Source organism: Nelumbo lutea, chromosome 6, assembly GCF_056320005.1.
Source record: "Nelumbo lutea isolate HS-2025 chromosome 6, American lotus-T2T, whole genome shotgun sequence".
NCBI lineage: Eukaryota > Viridiplantae > Streptophyta > Magnoliopsida > Proteales > Nelumbonaceae > Nelumbo > Nelumbo lutea.
This window is the reverse complement of record NC_142689.1, coordinates 43,124,004-43,143,901: the sequence shown is the minus strand read 5'-3', so window position 1 is coordinate 43,143,901 and position 19,898 is coordinate 43,124,004. Positions and strand designations below refer to the sequence as shown.

At 36.2% G+C, this 19,898-nt stretch overlaps 1 non-coding gene across 1 annotated transcript; it reads right to left on the bottom strand.

Moving 5' to 3' along the window:
* Window positions 1-10,960: 10,960 nt before the first annotated feature.
* Window positions 10,961-11,067, bottom strand: LOC148848776 (small nucleolar RNA R71). Its single transcript, XR_016101657.1, has one exon. It is a non-coding gene; the product is annotated as a small nucleolar RNA R71 (small nucleolar RNA).
* Window positions 11,068-19,898: the final 8,831 nt, after the last annotated feature.

The window sequence follows — 19,898 nt, the reverse complement described above, 5'->3', positions numbered from 1 at the left end:
AAACAAAAAATATATATAATAGGATAAAAATATGAAAATAAAAAAAAAAGAGAAAATAAAAACATATAAAATGTAAAAGATTCAAGGAGTAAAGATAAAATAATAAAAAAAACATAAAAAATAAATAATTCCATAAAATGAATAAGCATACAAGGTATATGAAAAATAACAAAAAAAAAATAAATGATTAATAAAATTAAAAAATGAGAAACTAAAAAAATAAAGACAAATGTTATATAAAAAATATAATGTAAATAAAAATGAACAAAAAATAAATATGATAATAATAATAGAAAAAATAAAATAAAATTTAATGCAAAAGGTTTTTCATTTGTGGTGGCTTATTCTTCTGATTTGCTTTCTTTCTCTTTATTTTGCTCAAATATAGTTTGCTTGTGCTTGTTTGAAATGTAATGTGGGTTCCACCTATTGGACCCAATAGAGGGGTGTCTAACCCCTTCACTCTCCCATCCAAATCTTACCAAACTGGTTAGTTGGTGCCTCGGGCTTTGGAGTCACTATTTGATAAAAACGATTTTTAATGCCTTGCTAGAAGGTTCCATCACCTCCATTTCCATAATTGATGGGTGGTGATTCCAAATCAGCCCAAGTGAGCCATTTTCCTGATGCTCACGACTCCACTAGGGAGTTCTTGGACCATAGGTGGGGCGCACATTGTGCCCGTTTGTCTTGATTGCCATTTTTTGTATATATGCATGCTTTTGCATTATTTCCCTTTTGTTATAATAAGAAGTGCTCATTTTCCTAATGATTAGATAATTTCTTTATTTTTGTTCTTGCATATTTGCTTATTCACACTTTGCACACATAATCTTGCATTAAATTTAGTGTCCTATTGTCATATAGGAGAGAGTCGTACATTTAAGCCTTACGACCAACGTACCCTATACATCTGCTTTAAGAGGCCTCTATTGCTCCAAGATACATATGCTTTAAGATCATCAAATGCGCGGAAAGCATCCAACACTTCCTACTCCGAGCCATCATTGGGATCCTTGCTCTTTAAGAACTTAACAAAAGAAGGGGATATTTTAGATCCCTTGCAAGAACAAAGGAAATCGATGCTAGAGTGAGTAAAAGCATGCTCTCCACTTGGTTCAAGTAGAGAACATAATTAAATGCGGGCCTTTCGGTTCCGACAATGATGATTGAAAAAGTTTAGTAAGTTGTATTTTGAAAGGAGAGAGAGTGTGGGTCCAGGTTCGAATGAATGAAAAAAATAGAATGAAAAAGTGGGGTACAAATATTTTTTGTGCCGCAAAATAAATACTTTTTTTACCCTACACCCAAGTTTCATTCTAGAAAGAATGAATCCTATGACAAGAATTTTTTTATCCAAACACCTTTATCTCATCCATTCTTGCTCATTCTTGCCTCAAATGAGCAATAATTAAAAGAATGAAGCCCAGAGCAATGAACCAAACATGCTCTTACTGTCACAAACTAAAAGGATACATTACCTACTTGGCAATGAGTCACCTTCTCGAACTAAATAAGACATTGAAAATGGGGATAGATCTTTAAAATTACCAATCCTTCAATATGATGTAAAGCATGGTGATGTTCACTACCAAATCATTAACATACTTCCAAACAAATACAAAAAAAAAAAAACAAATAAAAAAAAATTATTCAAATAAAGCAAACCATCTCAACACTCTTCATCAAGTTCAGTACCAACTTGATGGTTCTCTTCATTCTCAAGTAAAACTATTGTACCATCTACACATGGCCTATCCCAATTTATATCATCACCCACGCTTTGACCATAACTTGATATGCTTTGTAAATTTGCTTCAATATCATCTTCTAAGCCATTTTCATGCATATCATATAATTCTCTTGTTTTTTTCATCACAACAACATGCCAATCAATATCCATTGAATCTTTTACATAAAACACTTACTTTGCTTGAGATTCTAAAACAAATGGTTCATTATGCAATTTTTTTCCCATTTGACATAACTGCATAAAATTGACAAGTGTAAATCCAAATCCATCCTTCTTGTTTCCTTTACTATAGTTTAGAACATCAGCCCAATCACACTGAAATAAAAAGGCATTGTTGTTTCCATGATAGTCCAATAAAATGATATCAGTTAGCACATCATAGTAACTTATATTTCCTATAATGGGATTTTGATCATTGGCACTTGCAAAGCTTGATGTTTTTGCATTAGCAACAATCCCACTATGTTGAGTTTTCCTTTTACCATCATGTTCTTAGGTGTGAAATTTAGTCCTATTCATCATAAACCCATCAAATCTTCTAGCAATATTGTTGGATCAATGACCAACCATCTAATATCATTCTAATACTTGTTCAGACCTTGTCTGTTGCATATCCATGACCTAATAAATCCACTAGGAGTTAGTTATGAAAAAAGTTGATTGATAAACTGAATGTACACATGGTACTACATCATAATAATAATTTCTTACATTGTTGTAAAACCATTCGTGAAATTTTCACTATGAATCCATTCTATATCTCTTACTTGTCTATGATGAACACATTGCTTAAGAGTGCTGATGTGCTCTTTGCATATGATTTAATCTATGTTAGATTTAAAGAATTACATTTTATTTAATTTAATAAAACAATTAGATCTTACTCTTGGAAGGGGAAGAGTTCATCACAATTGAGGAGAACATATTGGTGTGCTTGTGTCCTTGATTTGTCATCAAGGACAAATGGTTCACACTTTCCAAATGCATGCCTTACGTGTCGAAAGATAGAAAATTGTTTTTTCATAGAAATATTATTGTGATTCCTGATTGGTCAGTTAAGTTTCATATCCACTAACAAAATGTTAGACATTCTTCTGCAAGATAACCTTCTGCAATTGAACCTTCAAGTTGATTTCTATTATGCACATATGACTTTAATGTAGATAAATACCTATATAAATATAAAATTGGATGGATATGGATTAGGCTTTAATTATTAGTATAAGCATATAATCAAATCAAACTTTCTAATTACTATCACATACTCTCAATAGTGATACTGTATGGGCCCACATATCATGGTTTCACCTGCTAAATGGTTCGAAAAATGCTGCATAATGTCAAAAAATGATGGTGGAAAGGTTCTTTCCAAGTTACAAAGAATTAATGTAATTTGAGATTCAACATTTGAAAATTATGTATTTGGACAATATTGAAATATAATTCCCTAAAATATGAGCTTAATTCAATCATAATTGAGGCAACATTCTTAGCTAATGTACTTTGAATAGTTAAGGGAAGTAATTGTTGCATCAAAATACGACAATTATGGCTGTTTAATCCTGAGATTTTCCGCTCCTTTAAGTGCACACATCTTCAAATGTTAGATGCATAGCCATTTGAAACTTTAAACTTTTACTTGCTTCAAGACTTGGCAAACAAATTCTTTTTCCTTCTTATCCATTGTGAAGCATGTTGGAGGTAAATGTATTTTATTTTGTCCAATTTGCATTAAATGTAAAGTTGGTTTTGAAAGAATGGTAGATCCATCTAATGGACGCCATAAAGGTTGCGGAATGGGTGGGCGAATTTCAAAAATTTCCTACCTTCTCCCAACTGGGAATCATATTCCCTAAATTTAGAATACAATATTCAAGGATCCTACTTGAACCATAATCAAACCAGATCTGTACCAAAAGATAAATGGGAGGAATATACCTGATCCGGAGAAGCAGTATCTCCCAAAGTTGGTGTTCACGCCCAAAGAATGCTCCAAGATCCGTTCCTACTGAAGATGACACAGCTGTGAATGGAACAGAACCAGCAGGGTGCGTCCTACACACTGGATCCTTCACAAGAATCCTCTGGAAGTATTAAACACTGAATCTTTTTCAGTCTTTCTTGCAAGACTGATGTCAAGAACAGATTTCTTGACTTTCTTTTTTTTGCAAAGATCTAATCTTGCAATGGCAGATGGCGGTGGCAGGAGGAGATCTCCAAAACGAAAAAGGCTGAACTGCTTTTTTTAGTTTTTCTGGAGAGTATGAGTGAGATCTGATCTCAATTCGCAGGAGATATCCTATACCTCTTCAAGGTGGTTCGAAATCTCCTCCTTTCTTCTTGATTAAGAAACCTCCTTTTTAGGAGTTATCCCAATCCAAATCAGTATTTGGATAGGGGATAATCTTAATCCTTTCTGCAGATAGAGTTAGCTTACTCCTGATCTTATCAGAAGGTTACCAGATTCAAATCTAATTTGAATTTGGTCTCTAAGAGTGGATAAGGCTAAAGGCCCAATCCTTTTACTAACTTTAATCTCAAATTCGCCCCAAGGATGGGTGATCATATCAGCCCACCTCGAAATGGGCTTTTGGCCCATTAAGTGTTCAGTGTCTAATTACTTTCCAATCTGCTGCCCAGTTGGGCTTCTTTGTATGGCATGGGACCCAAGCATTGATCTACACACCAGCCACATGGGTTCGGCCCAGCCTCTAAAACAAGGCCCAGCCGAATTCACTGAAAAACTCAATGAACCCCTTGAGTCCATCATATGGACCCTATGGGCCCAACACTTACATTAAGTGGTCCCTGTGCCAAGCCATCTTATTAAAACCCAGGGACTGTCGGCAGGTGCAAGATTAGCCCATCAGGTATTATCCTCAATGGTCTTACACTTAACCTCTCAGCCCTTAATGATCAAGCACTGCCCGACAAGAGAGGACCTCTCCCTCGGATGCAAGGAACAGTGCCGCACTCTCCTCTCACATGGATCCCGGGAATTAAAACCATTTGCAAACAATTCGAAACCGTACATATATATATAAATATATTAATTTTGCAAAACAAAATTCCAACGATTGAAATCAACTGCCGGCAGTTTGGTTTCCATCAGAGAGAGTGCATTCCCGATCATTACCCTTTATCCGACAAAGTGGCTGATTCTGTCACTATGATCATCCACTCAGATGAATTCTCAAACTGCCCCAACATACCCAGGTTTTGATCCCCGCTAAGGATCTCACTGATTGGCATATCAAAGGCAGCCTGATCCAACACCTAGTGAAATGTCATAATCGAGTCTAGGGGTCAGGTGTAACTTTCCAGTTTTGCCCATCTATCTCCAAGGTCCAGGGCAATACTGGAAATCTGGTTCGGTTCAAGGATTCAAGTAATCCCACACTGCATGTGCCTCAGGTTTTACCCTAGTGGCTGAGACAGGCCATCCCAACACTTAGTGGCACAACAGTATCAGCCTTGGCAGGATAAATCTCCCCAGACTTATCCATCGGCTGTGAACATTTAAAACTAACAAGAGTCTTTATAAATGTCCAGTTTTAGGGTTTTACACAGAATTAAACCAAACAACATGAATCAAACATGCACTTTATTTATTTCCACTAAATAACAAAAGTACATCAAATCAGATTGAAGGTAAGGGCATACAAAACTGTCTAACAGGTTTTATATTCATTGCTTATAAATCTTGACAAGACTTTAGGTTATCTTTGCCTTTTCCATCAATTTTCTATAATGTTTCAACCACAATATTGTTACCTACATTCTTTTCAATGTGTATAACATTAAGATTATGATCTAATAAAAGATCTTTCTAGAATGACAGTTCAAAGAAGATACTCTTTTTCTTCCAATTAAATGGAAGATTTTCATCACATATATTCTTTCCAAATATAACATTAATGTCACCCATCTCTGCTAATACATCAGACCCAGAGAGTGAAACTAGTGCATCCCTATATTCTTGTTTACCATCAAAAGATGTTTTATTATTTCTAAATTTATGATCATGATCCAAAAACCATCGATGGCCCATGTGACATATCTTTTGACTTTTGGATAAGTATGTAAAACAAGTATCCTTATGGAAACATGGACAAGCTAAGTAACCTTTAGTGCTCTGATCAGACAAATTAGCATATCCTGGAAAGTCATTAATTATCTACAATACAACTGCAATAAGTGGAAATTTCTCTTTTCTTGAAGCATCATAAGTTTCTACATCACCCCATAGTATTTTTATCTCATTTACTAAAGGTTGTAAGTACACATCAATGTTGTTACACGGTGCATAAGGGCTAGGAATAAGTAATGACAACATAAAATAGGGTTGCTTCATACATCCATTGTGGTAAGTTGTATAGTATAATAACAACAGGCCATGTGCTATAGGAAAAATTCATTGTCTTGAATGAATTAAAGCCATCTGTAGTTAATCCAAATCTAACATTACGACTATCCACAACAAATGTAATGCAAGAAGTCAAATGCTTTTTAGGTAGGTGAATTAGTAGGATGCCTCAGCTTTCCATCTTTAAGGCATTCTTCATCATGCAACACATGAAAGTTTTTCCATACATGAATAGCCTTTAAAGCCTTGGTGTCAGGGGAAAATAACGCAATATCTTCTTTGGAATCTTTCAATTTTTCTTAGATGATGTACTATTATCAAAATCCCACCTAGGAGTACTACATGTAATACATGACTCATACTTGGCAGTCTCTTCCCAATATGACATATAATCATTTGGGCACGCATCAATTTTTTCATAATGGAGACCCAATTCCTTGATGATCTTTTTAGTTTCATTAAATGACTTTGACAATGTTTCTCCCTTTAGAAACGCTTTTTTAATAACTCAATCAACATGGTAAATGATTTGTTTGTCCATACACCCAAACATTTTATGTGATATAGTTGAACCAGAAAAGAAAGCATGGAAAACTTCTTACATCCTATATATAATTCTTTACCAACAGCTATCCCGTTACGAGCTGCCTTGTAGCGAGCTCCTAGAGGTACTTCAACGTGATTCCGCCTGAGGTTGCCTTTGGGGCAATTCTCCTGCCTAAGTATTGGAGCGAGCTGGTTATCCTAGCTCTCAAGCTGGGATAGACTTGTCTTGGAGTATTCCCTTTTAGTACATCGGGGGTACTCGAGTTTGCGCTGTAGCGAGCTATCTTGTGAGCTCGTTACTTAGTCGCAGCCATGCTGTTACGCTGAGTTGTTGCTTGTGTTGAATCACGTCCACGTGTCACCTTCTCAGGAGGTCGGGTCAAATCACCCTCCATCAGTGCAGAACAAATTCTTCTTTGAAATCAATTTAGATGGGAGGGGTCTTCATCTCTCTTCTTTGTTGTGCGGTCTTTGTGGTCTTTTGATTGAATCCACAGACCACCTGTGTATCCATTGTCCTATCTCCTCTATAGTGTGGGATCACTTCCTCAAGGCTATTGGACTTTACTGGGTTATGCCAAAATCAGTCAAAGACCTTATGTTTAGTTGGGAGATTACAGACCTGAAGAAAAAAAGAAAATTAATATGGAAGACAATTCCTACGGTTGTTCTTTGGGTAATTTAAGCAGAGAGGAATAAAAGAGTCTTTTGTAAGAAGACTAAGAGCACTGATAAGATAGCACAACAGGTGGTCAGCAAACTGATTTCTTGGGTGTCTGTTACTCCAGATTTTAAGAACCTGAATGCACCCGACTTGTTTAGATCAAAGTCCATATGGAGTATGCAACTTTGGCCTAGTGCTCTATCTAGTCCTCATGTGGCAAGATTCTTTGTTGTAACTTGTATTATCGAATTCAATAATATCTTACTTTACTTTTCAAAGAAAAAAAAGCATACAATTACCCCATTACTCGAAAAAGTTTTGGCTTCTCATCAAACATAGAATCCTCATTTATTCATACTAAGGCTGCATTTGGCATTCCTTATTTTTAAGGACTTATTTCCTTTTCCCTATGAACACCGAGTTTTTAATTGCAAAAAGGAGATAACTCCTTAAAATAAGGATTGCGAAATGCAGCCTTAGTGTCTTCACATTCAAATTTTATGAATTTTTTATATAGAAAAGAAGAAATTATAGATGTAACTATAGTTAAAAAGCATGCATATAATATGGTTTTTTCTATTATAAACAAACTGCATTGAAACAAATATATTTTCAAAATACAGAATATTATATGAACATAGAAATTATAGTATGCATATAGCAGGAATTTTTGAAAACTATGGAAAAAAAATATAAATGTTGGAGTTTTAGTATATCATTTACAACATAAACAAATTATACTCACACAAATTCATATATTTAATGAAATATATCAAATAAAAAGCATATTTGGTAATCTAGTTGGAGTTTTTGTTCCATATTTTTTTAAAGAAAGAGTATTAAACACTTATAATGACTTTAACTGGTCTTTTTACTATATATGGCTTTGTTTTAGCTCTACTTTTATCTGAAATCCAACTAGACACAATTTTTTTGCCTTGCTGTGTTTTCTTAATATAGGTATTTGGTAACCATGGTCACAACCAGGGACCAATCCAAAGGGGAGTAAAGGGTGACTCCCCAGAACTTTTGAGTTTACTATTTGGGGTTGTTTAGAAGAATCCTGTCCCACCATTGTGCTGTATCAAGAGCATATGGACAAACTGATATCAATTCCTATTCAAGGTTCAAAGTATTGATTCTCTCGATATGCAAATCAAACAACTGAAACTCTATTCTTTTTTCCATTTTCGTTCTGGCATTTTATAGGGGCTAATGTCACACCACAAAGTATCATTCAAAACATTTAAACCCAGTCAATTCTCAATATATAACACATGGATGCCCCTTAAAAACTATATGTTGTTATATGTATCAAATGATATGCAATGATACATTTAAACCTTCATATATGTAGCCTTCATATGATTCTATTATGTTCCAAGCTCTTATTCTTCTTCTTTTTCTTTATTGACATCAATTACATAATTGAGATAAGGAGTTTTTTCTACCATCTCAATATTGAGATGTGATGAGAGTAGAATTTATCATATTTTTATCCCCAATTATTATGTCTTTTATACCAAATTAGCCTCTAATTGGATTCATATTTCTGTTCAGGGCATGAAAGAAGGCATCAGGAGCAAAGAAAGACAAATCGGATGATTTTTCATAGTTTCGACATCATTCAGTAATTTGGGCCTAACTCGCGTATCAGAACTCCGAATAGGCTGATTCAAGATCCACTGGAAAGATAAGAGAAAAAGTCACAACTTTCATGTTTTGGGATTTCACAGATTCGGTCTTCATCGAAATCAAATCCGGGCCCGAAGTCGCAGAAAATTCATAGGAAGGCCCAATCCGCAACTGAAGCCCAATTTGCAGAAAAGCCTGACTGACGCCCAATTCAAAGAGGATGTCTAATACGAATCCAAGAACAAGAAACTAAGAAGAGTCCTTCCAGATCTAAATTCTTGATATAATCTTAGAGAGATAAGAGGATTGAGTTCATTAGATAAAAGATTAGATTTAGGATAAGACTTTCTATTCTTGTAAAGATCAAATTCAAGAGGAAGTAGGAGACCACTCCCTCCCCTTTAAGCTATATAAAGGAGGGGGTGGACCAGCTTTAGACATCACACAATCACTCAATCTTGGGGATTGAATCAAAAAGGAAAGAACAATCAGTCAAGAAAGGAGCAAGAATTCAAGAAGAAGTTGGCAGCAAGAGGAGGAGATCTCAGTATCATGGGTGATTCTAAGAGTTCTTTCTTTCCCTTTGATTGCTTTAATTCTTCTATCATGAACTGATTTGTTTCTTGTTAGGGTTGAGAAAAGCCTAATTATGTTAATGAATATATTTTTTTCTTTATGATTTATCCAAGATTGTGGTTTTCATATAATCTATGAATTATTGTGCTTAATGCAATTAAGAGCTTGACCACCTCTTAATTGATTTGAGTTATGTGAATGAATTGAGAGAGGAATTCACATAATCAACTGAATAATTTATAGTGTGAATTGAATGGTATATAGAGATATATATACATGATTCATCTGAAATTCATGGTCTTCTTGGACTTAATGCACTCCCATCTTGAGAGTTCTGCTCGAGAGATCGGAGGGCTGCCTGATGGGTGTAGGTTTAGGATATCTCGAGAGAGAATATTAAGTAAAAATGGAAAGACTTCAGCTTATGAGAATGACAACTAATCTTGGTAAATCGAACCCATAAATATTCATTGCATTGGTTAGGTGGACCAAAAGCCCTAGTGATTTCATCCTTTGCAGATTCGATTAGTGATCACCTTTGCTTTTATTTTCTTATGCTAATTTTTATTCTCAATAGTCCTTGCTCAATTCTGAATTTTGGTTGTCCAGATAATTAGGGAAGATTGTGGTTCTAATACTTATTTTGTTAAATCCCCGTGGGAACGATATTTTATACTACTTGATAACTAGTGCACTTGCTAGGGTTATATATTTATAGCTATCAAGTTTTTTGCGCCACTGCCGGGGATTTAATCCTAAAATAATATTAGAACTTGTTGACATTTACTAATTTAGATTTTTTATTGTTGTTTTTATTTTATTATTTTTATTTTTTATTTATTATATTTTATTTTTACTCTACTTGTTCGATTTTTGGCTGGTTCAAATTTACTAGTGCATTACATGCATTAGAAAGGAAGGACTAGCTGAATTGAATCCAGAAATTGAGAGGACCCTTTGCTTGTTGCAAAGGGCCAACAAAGGAAAAGCAAGAGAGGAGGTTGTTATTTGCGAACGAGTCATAGAGATTGATGGAGAGATGGCAGAAGGAAATCGCACCCTATTGGACTATGCTTGTCCAAACATTGATGGGGTGACATTCAGCATTTGCAAGCCCACCATTCATGCTAACAATTTTGAAATCAAGCCAGCAATAATTCAAATGATCCAGACAAGCATTCAGTTTAGTGGGTTACCAATTGATGACCCCAATGCATACATTGTTAACTTCTTAGAAATATGTGATACTTTTAAACATAATGGAGTTAGTGATGATGCAATTAGGCTTAGATTATTTCATTTTTCATTGCGTGATAGAGCAAAAGATTGGCTTAACTCACTCCCTACAAGAAGTATCACCACTTGGAATGATCTAACCCAGAAATTTTTGGCTAAATATTTTCCACCCTCCAAAACAGGAAAGTTAATTAATGATATTACTACTTTTGCTCAATTTGAGAGGGAATCCTTATATGAAGCATGGGAACGATTCAAGGAGATGCTTAGGAAGTGTCCTCACCATGGGATACCAACATGGCGACAGACTCAGACTTTTTACAATGGTATTAACCCCTCTAATCAAGCTATTATTGATGCAGCCGTAGGTGGTACGATCATGAGGAAAACACCAGAGGAAGCTTATGACCTAATAGAGGAGATGGTGTCAAACAGCTACCAATGGAGCAATGATCGAACCAATCAGAGGGGAGTACACCATATCGATTCCCTTGTATCCATATCTGCGCAACTTGCTAGTCTGAATAAGAAGTTTGATGCTTTTAATATTGTAGCCATTAATACACCATCTAGCACCTCATGCGATTTATGTGGTCAAATAGGACATACTAATTCTGATTGTCAATTAAATAGTCCTTTTATTTCCCATGAGAATGCTAACTTTATCTCTCATACTGGCAGGTCAAACTTCAACCCATACTCCAATACATACAACCCAGGGTGGAGGAATCACCTGAACTTCTCATGGAGTAACAATTAGCAAAAGGCACCCATGGGTTTCCAACCACAGCCGCCCCCACAAGAAAAAAAGAACAATCTGTAGGAAATGATCTCTAAGTTCATTAATGCCACTGAAGCAAGGTTCCAAAGTCAAGAAACATCGATTAAAAACTTAGAGGTTCAAGTGGGGCAGATTGTAAGCATGTTGTCAGAAAGGAAAGAGGGAAGGCTACCCAACAACACAAAAAAGAATCCCAGAGAGCATGTAAATGCCATAGCCTTAAGAAGCGGGAAGACAATCGACGAAGCTCAAAAAGACGACAAGGAAGCTGAATCGGACGATTTGCAAAAAGAGAATGAGGGAAGAACCCCTAAACTGAATTTGCATGAAATTAAGCTCCCTATTCCCTACCCAAGAAGAGTTTTGAAGGCTAAATTAGATAAGCAATTTGAAAAATTTTTGGAAGTATTTAAAAAGATTTATATTAACCTTTCTCTTCTTGATGTGTTATCACAAATGCCCAAGTATGCAAAATTTCTAAAGGAAGTGATGTCCAACAAAAGGAAATGGGAGGATTGCGAGATGGTAAAGCTAAACGAAGAGTGTTAAGCCATTCTTCAAAATAAGCTACCCCCAAAATTGAAGGATCTAGGGAGTTTCTCTATACCTTGCACCATAGGGAATGCTGAATTCGATAAATCCTTATGTGATCTTGGTGCTAGTATAAATTTATTGCCCTACTCTATTTTTAAGAAACTTGGATTACATGAACTAACATCTACCACCATCACCCTACAACTGGCTGATCGAAGCATTAAATACCCTAGGGGAATAGTGGAAGATGTCCTAGTTAAAGTAGGGAATTTCATCATCCCTGCTAATTTCATTGTGTTGGATATGGAAGAGGACAAATTGATGCCATTAATTCTAGGAAGACCCTTTCTTGCAATTGGTAATGCCTTAATTGATGTACAAAAGGGTCAGCTTACTCTTAGGATTAATGGAGAAGAAATGATATTTAACGTTTTCCAAACCCTGAAGTATCCCAACACGAAAGAGCATGAAATATATGTAATTGACTCCATTGATGTAGTGGTAGCAGAAATTAATAAATCGAAGTTAGATGACCCCTGGGCAAACTGTCTCATTAATTCTTGTGATAACATGCAGGTAATGGAGGACGAAGTAGAGGAGGCAATCAATTATTTAGAGGCTGGCCAAGAAGTATGCAAGCCAAGACAAGGGAAATTTCTACCATTAGATGGGCCAACCTCTTCTAAACAGTTATTACCCTCCATCGAAGCACCTCCAGATTTGGAATTCAAACCCTTACCTTTTCATTTAAAATATATGTTTTGGGGGACAGTTCCACCTTACCTGTAATTATCTCTTTTGATTTGATAGGTCTCCAAGAGGAAAAGCTTGTGAGGGTGATCAAGCAACACATATCGGCCATAGGATCGAGCATTGCAGACATAAAAGGAATCAACCCGTTGATATGCACACACAAAATTCTGATGGAGGAAGGCTGCAGTCCCAAGGCATAACCACTGAGGAGGCTGCATCCTAAAATGCAACAGGTAGTAAAGGCAGAAATTCTGAAATGGCTCGAAATAGGTATTATATATCCAATTTTAGATTCATCATGGGTAAGCCCCGTTCAAGTCGTACCAAAGAAAGGTGGGATTACTATAATTATAAATGAAAATAATGAATCAACTCCCACAAGAACAATAACTGGCTGGAGGGTGTGCATAGACTATCAAAAATTAAATGAGGCCACTAGGAAATATCACTTTCCTCTGCCATTTATTGACCAAATGATAGAGAGACTTGCAGGGCATGAATATTATTGCTTCCTAGACAGCTACTCCGGTACCTTCAAGTACCCATTGCACTGGTAGATAAGGAAAAAACTACTTTTACTTGCCCATATGGAACCTTTGCATTTAGGAGAATGCCATTTGGACTGTGCAATGCACCTGCCACTTTCCAATGGTGTATGATGTCATTATTTGGTGACTTCATCGATGACTTCATGGAAGTCTTCACGGACGATTTCTCTATTTATAGATCATCATTCGATGAATGTTTGCTTAATCTGGAAAAGGTACTTTAAAGGTGTGAGGAATCTAACATTGTCTTAAACTGGGAAAAATGTCATTTCATGGTTAGGGAAGGAATCGTTCTAGGGCATAAGGTGTCCTCCCGCGGCATCGAGGTCGATAAAGCTAAAATATAACTGATTAAAAAGCTACCTCCACCTCAGTCATTGAAGGATGTTAGGGGTTTTCTTGGGCATGCCGATTTTTATAGGCGATTCATCAAAGATTTCTCTAAAATCGCCAAGCCCCTATCAAATCTGCTAGTTAAAGACATGGCTTTTGATTTCAATGGTGATTGTTTGCATGCATTCAACACTCTTAAAGAGAAATTGGTTCAAGCGTCGATTGTATCAGCTCCTGAATGGGAACTACCTTTCAAAATAATGTGTGGTGCAAGCAATGATACCTTGGGTGCAGTATTAGGGCAAAGAAAAGATAAGAAATTTCATACCATTTACTATGCAAGTAGGACCATGAATGAAGCACAAAAAAATTATTCCACTACCGAAAAGGAACTACTTGCAGTAGTATTTGCTATTGAAAAATTCAGATCTTATTTTCTTTTATCTAAAGTTATCATATTCACTGACCATGCTGCCTTGAGATATCTGCTTGCTAAGAAAGATGCAAAACCTAGGCTGCTACGATGGATCTTGCTGTTGCAAGAATTTGATTTAGAAATTAAGGACAAGAAGGGTAGTGAAAATATAGTAGCTAACCATTTATCAATGTTGGATAAAAAGTATGCTGAAAATATTGATAATTCAGCCTTACATGATGAATTCCCAAATGAGCAACTATATGCGGTTAGTGGTAATAATGAACCTTGGTTTGCTGATTTGGCTAATTTCTTGGCAGGGAATGTGATGCCTCTCCACCTGACATATCAGCAGAGAAAGAAAATTTTCTCTGACGTGAAGTATTACTTGTGGGACGAACCTTACTTGTACAAAATTTGCAAGGACGGTTTGATAAGGAGATGCATTCCTGAGGGGGAAGTGCAAAGTGTTATAAAATTCTGTCATGACAAAGAAGCAGGAGATCACCATGGAGCATCAAGAACCGCCTCAAAAATTCTCCAAAGTGGTTTGTATTGGCCATCACTCTTCAAGGATGTCTTTGCATATGTAAGTGCTTGCGATCATTTCCAAAGGACAGGTAACATCTCCCAAAGAAATGAGATGCCCTTAAGCAACATTCTTGCCTGCGAAATATTTGATGTATGGGGCATCGATTTCATGGACCCTTTCCAAAATATGTTAATAATTCTTATATACTTGTGGTTGTGGATTATGTAAGCAAATGGATGGAAGCATCTGCCTACCCTACTAATGATGCTCGAGTTGTTATTAAATTTATGAAAAAGTTCATATTTACTCGTTTTGGAACACCTCGAGCCATCATAAGTGATGGGGGAAAGCATTTCTGCAATAGACAATTTGAACAACTATTAAATAAATATGGTGTTACACACCGAATTGCAACCCCTTACCACCCTCAGACCAGTGGCCAAGTAGAAGTGTCTAATAGGGAACTAAAGCAGATTTTAGAAAAGACGGTCACCACATCCAGGAGAGATCGATCCTTGAAGTTAGATGATGCACTTTGGGCTTACCGTACTACATTTAAAACCCCAATTGGTATGTCTCCCTACCAATTAGTTTTCGGCAAAGCATGCCATCTACCCATTGAGTTGGAACATAAAGCTTAATGGGCTATTAAATTTTTGAATTTTGAATTGAGCAATGCAGGTGATGCAAGGAAACTTCAGCTCAATGAGTTAGATGAATGGAGGAATCAAGCTTATGAGAATGCCCACACTTACAAAGAAAAAACCAAGGCATGGCATGACTCTCAAATTGTTGGGAAAGAGTTCAAGGAAGGAGATAAGGTGCTGCTCTTTAATTTTCGCCTGAATCTATTTCCCAGGAAATTAAAAACCAGGTGGAATGGACCCTTTGTAATGGCTAAGGTATTCCCTTATGGAGCAATTGAACTACATAATGATGATGGGAGTACATTCAAGGTAAATGGACAAAGGTTAAAGCATTACATCGAAGGAGAACAACCCATCCACCATGGGTCCGTTATTTCCTTGAAACCGCCATGAAAGAAAGGTGAAAGTCAAGCTCATGACTTAAAACGAGCACTTATGGGAGGCAACCCATTAAGTTTAGTTGTTTGTTTTGTTCAGTTTTTTCTTTCTTATGAGTGTATTTTTTTTCGTATCTCACATTTGCAGGATCTCAATGAGGCATTCAGGGAAGTCCCCTTAAATCTCTCTCTCTTTCTCTTTGTTCTTGTTATGCATATTCCATACATAGAGAACAATGTATATCTTAAGTGCGGGGGGAGGATTAAGGGGTTGAGAAAAGTTTTTTCAGACTCTAGCATGCTTTAATTATCACTTTTTAACTTTTCCTTTGGAAATTTCTGCTCCTTGGAGACTTGTTTTTGAATGATTGCAAGCCACCCTGAATCATGTGCTCAGGTGGGATAGATAGGAAAGGATGCAGTCAAATCTAGCTGAATTTTTGGCTATGGAAGGTATCTCAGTAGTTTGAATGATCAACAGGCAAGATGCAATACAGATTTGACCCTTGTGAGCAGTTGGTTTCTAACAGACAAACATGGTTTGATCATTCTAGAACTTGTTTTGTTAGGCATGTTGAGACGGCGATAATGAGTTCATGTATTGAAACGTGTTATTCAAAAAAAAATAAGAAAATGGTGAGATGGAGCATAAAATGCACTTATCCCTAGATCCCAAACCCTAATTCACCTTTTGATGCATTGGACTCATGATAAGTGGTGGAGATGTGACACATAAGCAAGCTTATGGTAATAACATTCCTTGCTTTGTTCTGAAAAATAGTGAGAGGGTATTTTTTTGAATCTTGTTGCATGTGATTATGAAAACAAAGAGGGCTTACTCTAGTCCTAAATTAATCATGCGAAGAGATGCCTGTTTCCCTTGATTGTTGATTTCACTTGGGGACATGAGGATTGGCGATTTAAGATTATTCTTTGCTAAGTTAAAGAGGAAAAGGAGTGGATGGAGGGAAGGATCATGAATACTGATCAAGGCATGCAGGAGAACAAATACCCTATTGAGAAAAACCCAAAACAATCTTTTAGTTAGTTTGTTCTTGTTTTAATTTTGTTTTGAGTTTTGTCTTGCCCGAGGATGGGCAAGAGTTTAAGTGTGGGGGATTTGATGAGAGTGGAATTTATCATATTATTATCCCCAATTATTATGTCTTTTATACCAAATTAGCATCTAATTGGACTCATATTTCTGTTCAGGGCATGAAAGATGGCATCAGGAGCAAAGAAAGATAAATCGGATGATTTTTCACAGTTTTGGCATTGTTCAATAATCTGATCCTAACTCGCGTATCTGAAATCCAAATGGGCTGATTCAAGATCCATTGGAAAGATAAGAGAAAAAGCCACAACTTTCATGTTTTGGGCTTTCACAGATTCGGCCTTCATCGAAATCAAATTCGGGCCTGAAGTCGCGAAAAATTCATAGGAAGGCCCAATCTGCAGCTGAAGCCCAACCTGCAGAAAAGCTTGGCTAAAACCCAATTCGCAGAGGAGGTCTAATACGAATCCAAGAACAAGAAACTGAGAAGAATCATTCCAGATCTAAATTCTTGATGTAATCTTAGAGAGATAAGAGGATTGAGTTCATTAGATAAAAAGATAAGATTAGAATTAGGATAGGATTTTCTATTCTTGTAAAGATCAACTTCAAGAGGAAGTAGGAGACCACCCCCTCCCCTTTAAGCTATATAAAGGAGGGGGCAGACCAACTTTAGACATCACACAATCACTCAATCTTGGGGATTGAATCAAGAAGAAAAGAGCAATTAGTCAAGAAAGGAGCAAGAATTCAAGAAGAAGGTGGCGGCAAGAGGAGGAGATCTCAGCATCATGGGCGATTCTAAGAGTTATTTCTTTCCCTTTGTTTGCTTTAATTCTTCTATCATGAACTGATTTGTTTCTTGCTAGGGCTGAGGAAAGCTTAATTATGTTAATGAATATATTTTTATCTTTATGATTTATCCAAGATTGTGATTTTCGTATAATCTATGAATTATTGTGTTTAATGCAATTAAGAGCTTGATCACCTCTTAATTGATTTGAGTTATGTGAATGAATCGAGAGAGAAATTCACATAATCGACTGAATAATTCATAGTGTGAATTGAATGGTATATAGAGATATATATATATATATACATGATTCATCTGAATTTCATGGTCTTCTTGGACTTAATGCACTCCCATCTTGAGAGTTCTGCTCGAGAGATCGAAGGGCTACCTGATGGGTGTAGGTTTAGTATATCTCGAGAGAGAATATTAAGTAAAAATGGAAAGACTTCAGCTTATGAGAATGAAAACTAATCTTGGTAAGTCGAACCCATAAATATTCATTGCATTGGTTAGGTGGACCAAAAGCCCTAACAATTTCATCATTTGTAAATTCGATTAGTGATCACCTTCGCTTTTATTTTCTTATGCTAATTTTTATTCTCAATAGTCCTTGCTCAATTCTGAATTTTGGTTGTCCAGATAATTAGGGAAGATTGTGGTTCTAATACTTATTTTGTTAAATCCCCGTGGGAACGATATTTTATACTACTTGATAAGTAGTGTATTTGCTAGGGTTATATATTTATAGCTATCAAGATGCATGGTAGATAAGAATTGTAATCATATTATATAATTGTCAACCTGTCACATGAATATGAAGAATTGAATACTTCTACATGCAAGGAAACTTAATTACTAATAGAAATATATTATTATCCATTTTTTACTAGAGGAAAGATCTTTTCTCTTTTCTGGGTGTTAGAAATCAAAAACTTCATAGGTCCAAATGGTGGACGGTTGATTAGCGAAAACAAGGGAAGAAATAACAAACTGAGATTTAGAGTCTCTAGAATCTTTCTTCCGATCAGAGATTAATCCAAAAGCCGAAGAAAATGAAAACGTTAACCCAGCAATCATTGGAACAAAAAAAAAAAGAAAGAAAAATAATGGAAAAATAATTAATAATAACATGATTCAATGTGTAAACAGTTGGGATTTTAGAATCCAAATATATACAATTATCAAAGAAAACAATGATAGGCTTGGGTTGATGTCGAGAACCAGCTCCATTGTCTCTCCTACTCTCCCTCAAGTCACAATAGTGGCTAAATACAAGATTAATACAATAAACACACAAAGAAAAAAAAAAAGAGATTAAAGAAGACTATCCACTAAGGGCAATAACAGGCTTACCTGATTATGCTAGACCTTAAAATCAATCAATGGAATAGGGAAATCGAGGTCGTGCCATCTCCAATCGTCCTCTCTAACAACCATGATGGTGAAGTCAAGGATACTGTGTCGTCTCCAATCATCCTCTCTAACAGCTTGATCAGGGGATGGACGACATCTCAGGGGAGTGGGGGATTTTAGCTGTTGCAGCTCCAGGCGATAGAGATGATGAATAGCGTCCCAATAACGGGGAAAGAGAAGGAAAAGGGAAGGGGAAGAGAGAAGAAGAAAAGAGAGGAAACTAGGGCATGAGATGAAGAAGAAAAGAGAATAGGAAGGAAAAGAGAGAGAAAGACGAGAAAGAAAGAAAAGAAGGAGCTTTGCGCGTGATTGTGTTTGGGCACCAAACTGATCAGCGACTACTTTCTTTGTCCGCCAAAATTGTAAGGAAAAATTATAATTTTAGTGGCATTAAGAAGTTCCTCTAAAATAACCCTCTAAGTTTGCCTCCTATAATGCATTATAGAGGCAGTTTTTGTGACTCCTCCCGCCAATTGCCTCTAAACATAGAAATTCTAGTAATGTGTTCAAAACCGATTTGACAAGGTTTGAATCAGATCGAATCCAATCCAAAATCGATTGATTGACACCTCGAATCCAAACTAGGGACTTAGTCCCAATTCTTAGGGTTGGGCCTAAATTGAGCTTAAACCTGGCCCAAGTCACCCAGGCTTGCACCCATATGCTAGCTAATTACATCAAGGATCAGATACGGGAAGTTTAGGGGCTCTCATCCATTTGCCCTTGTTCATATAGATTCAAATTAAACTATACTTGTTCTATGGTTGGGAGTTGATTTGAATTTTGACTGCTCCACTTAGCTCGTTTAATTGTGCAAATCAGATGCTCATTATGAAACCAAGGTTGGCCCTAAGTATTAAATAGTGCCGTGCCATAAGTTGCAAGCCCAAGTTAGCTAATTATTGATTGATGCTTCATTTTATATATTGATCAAACAATCAA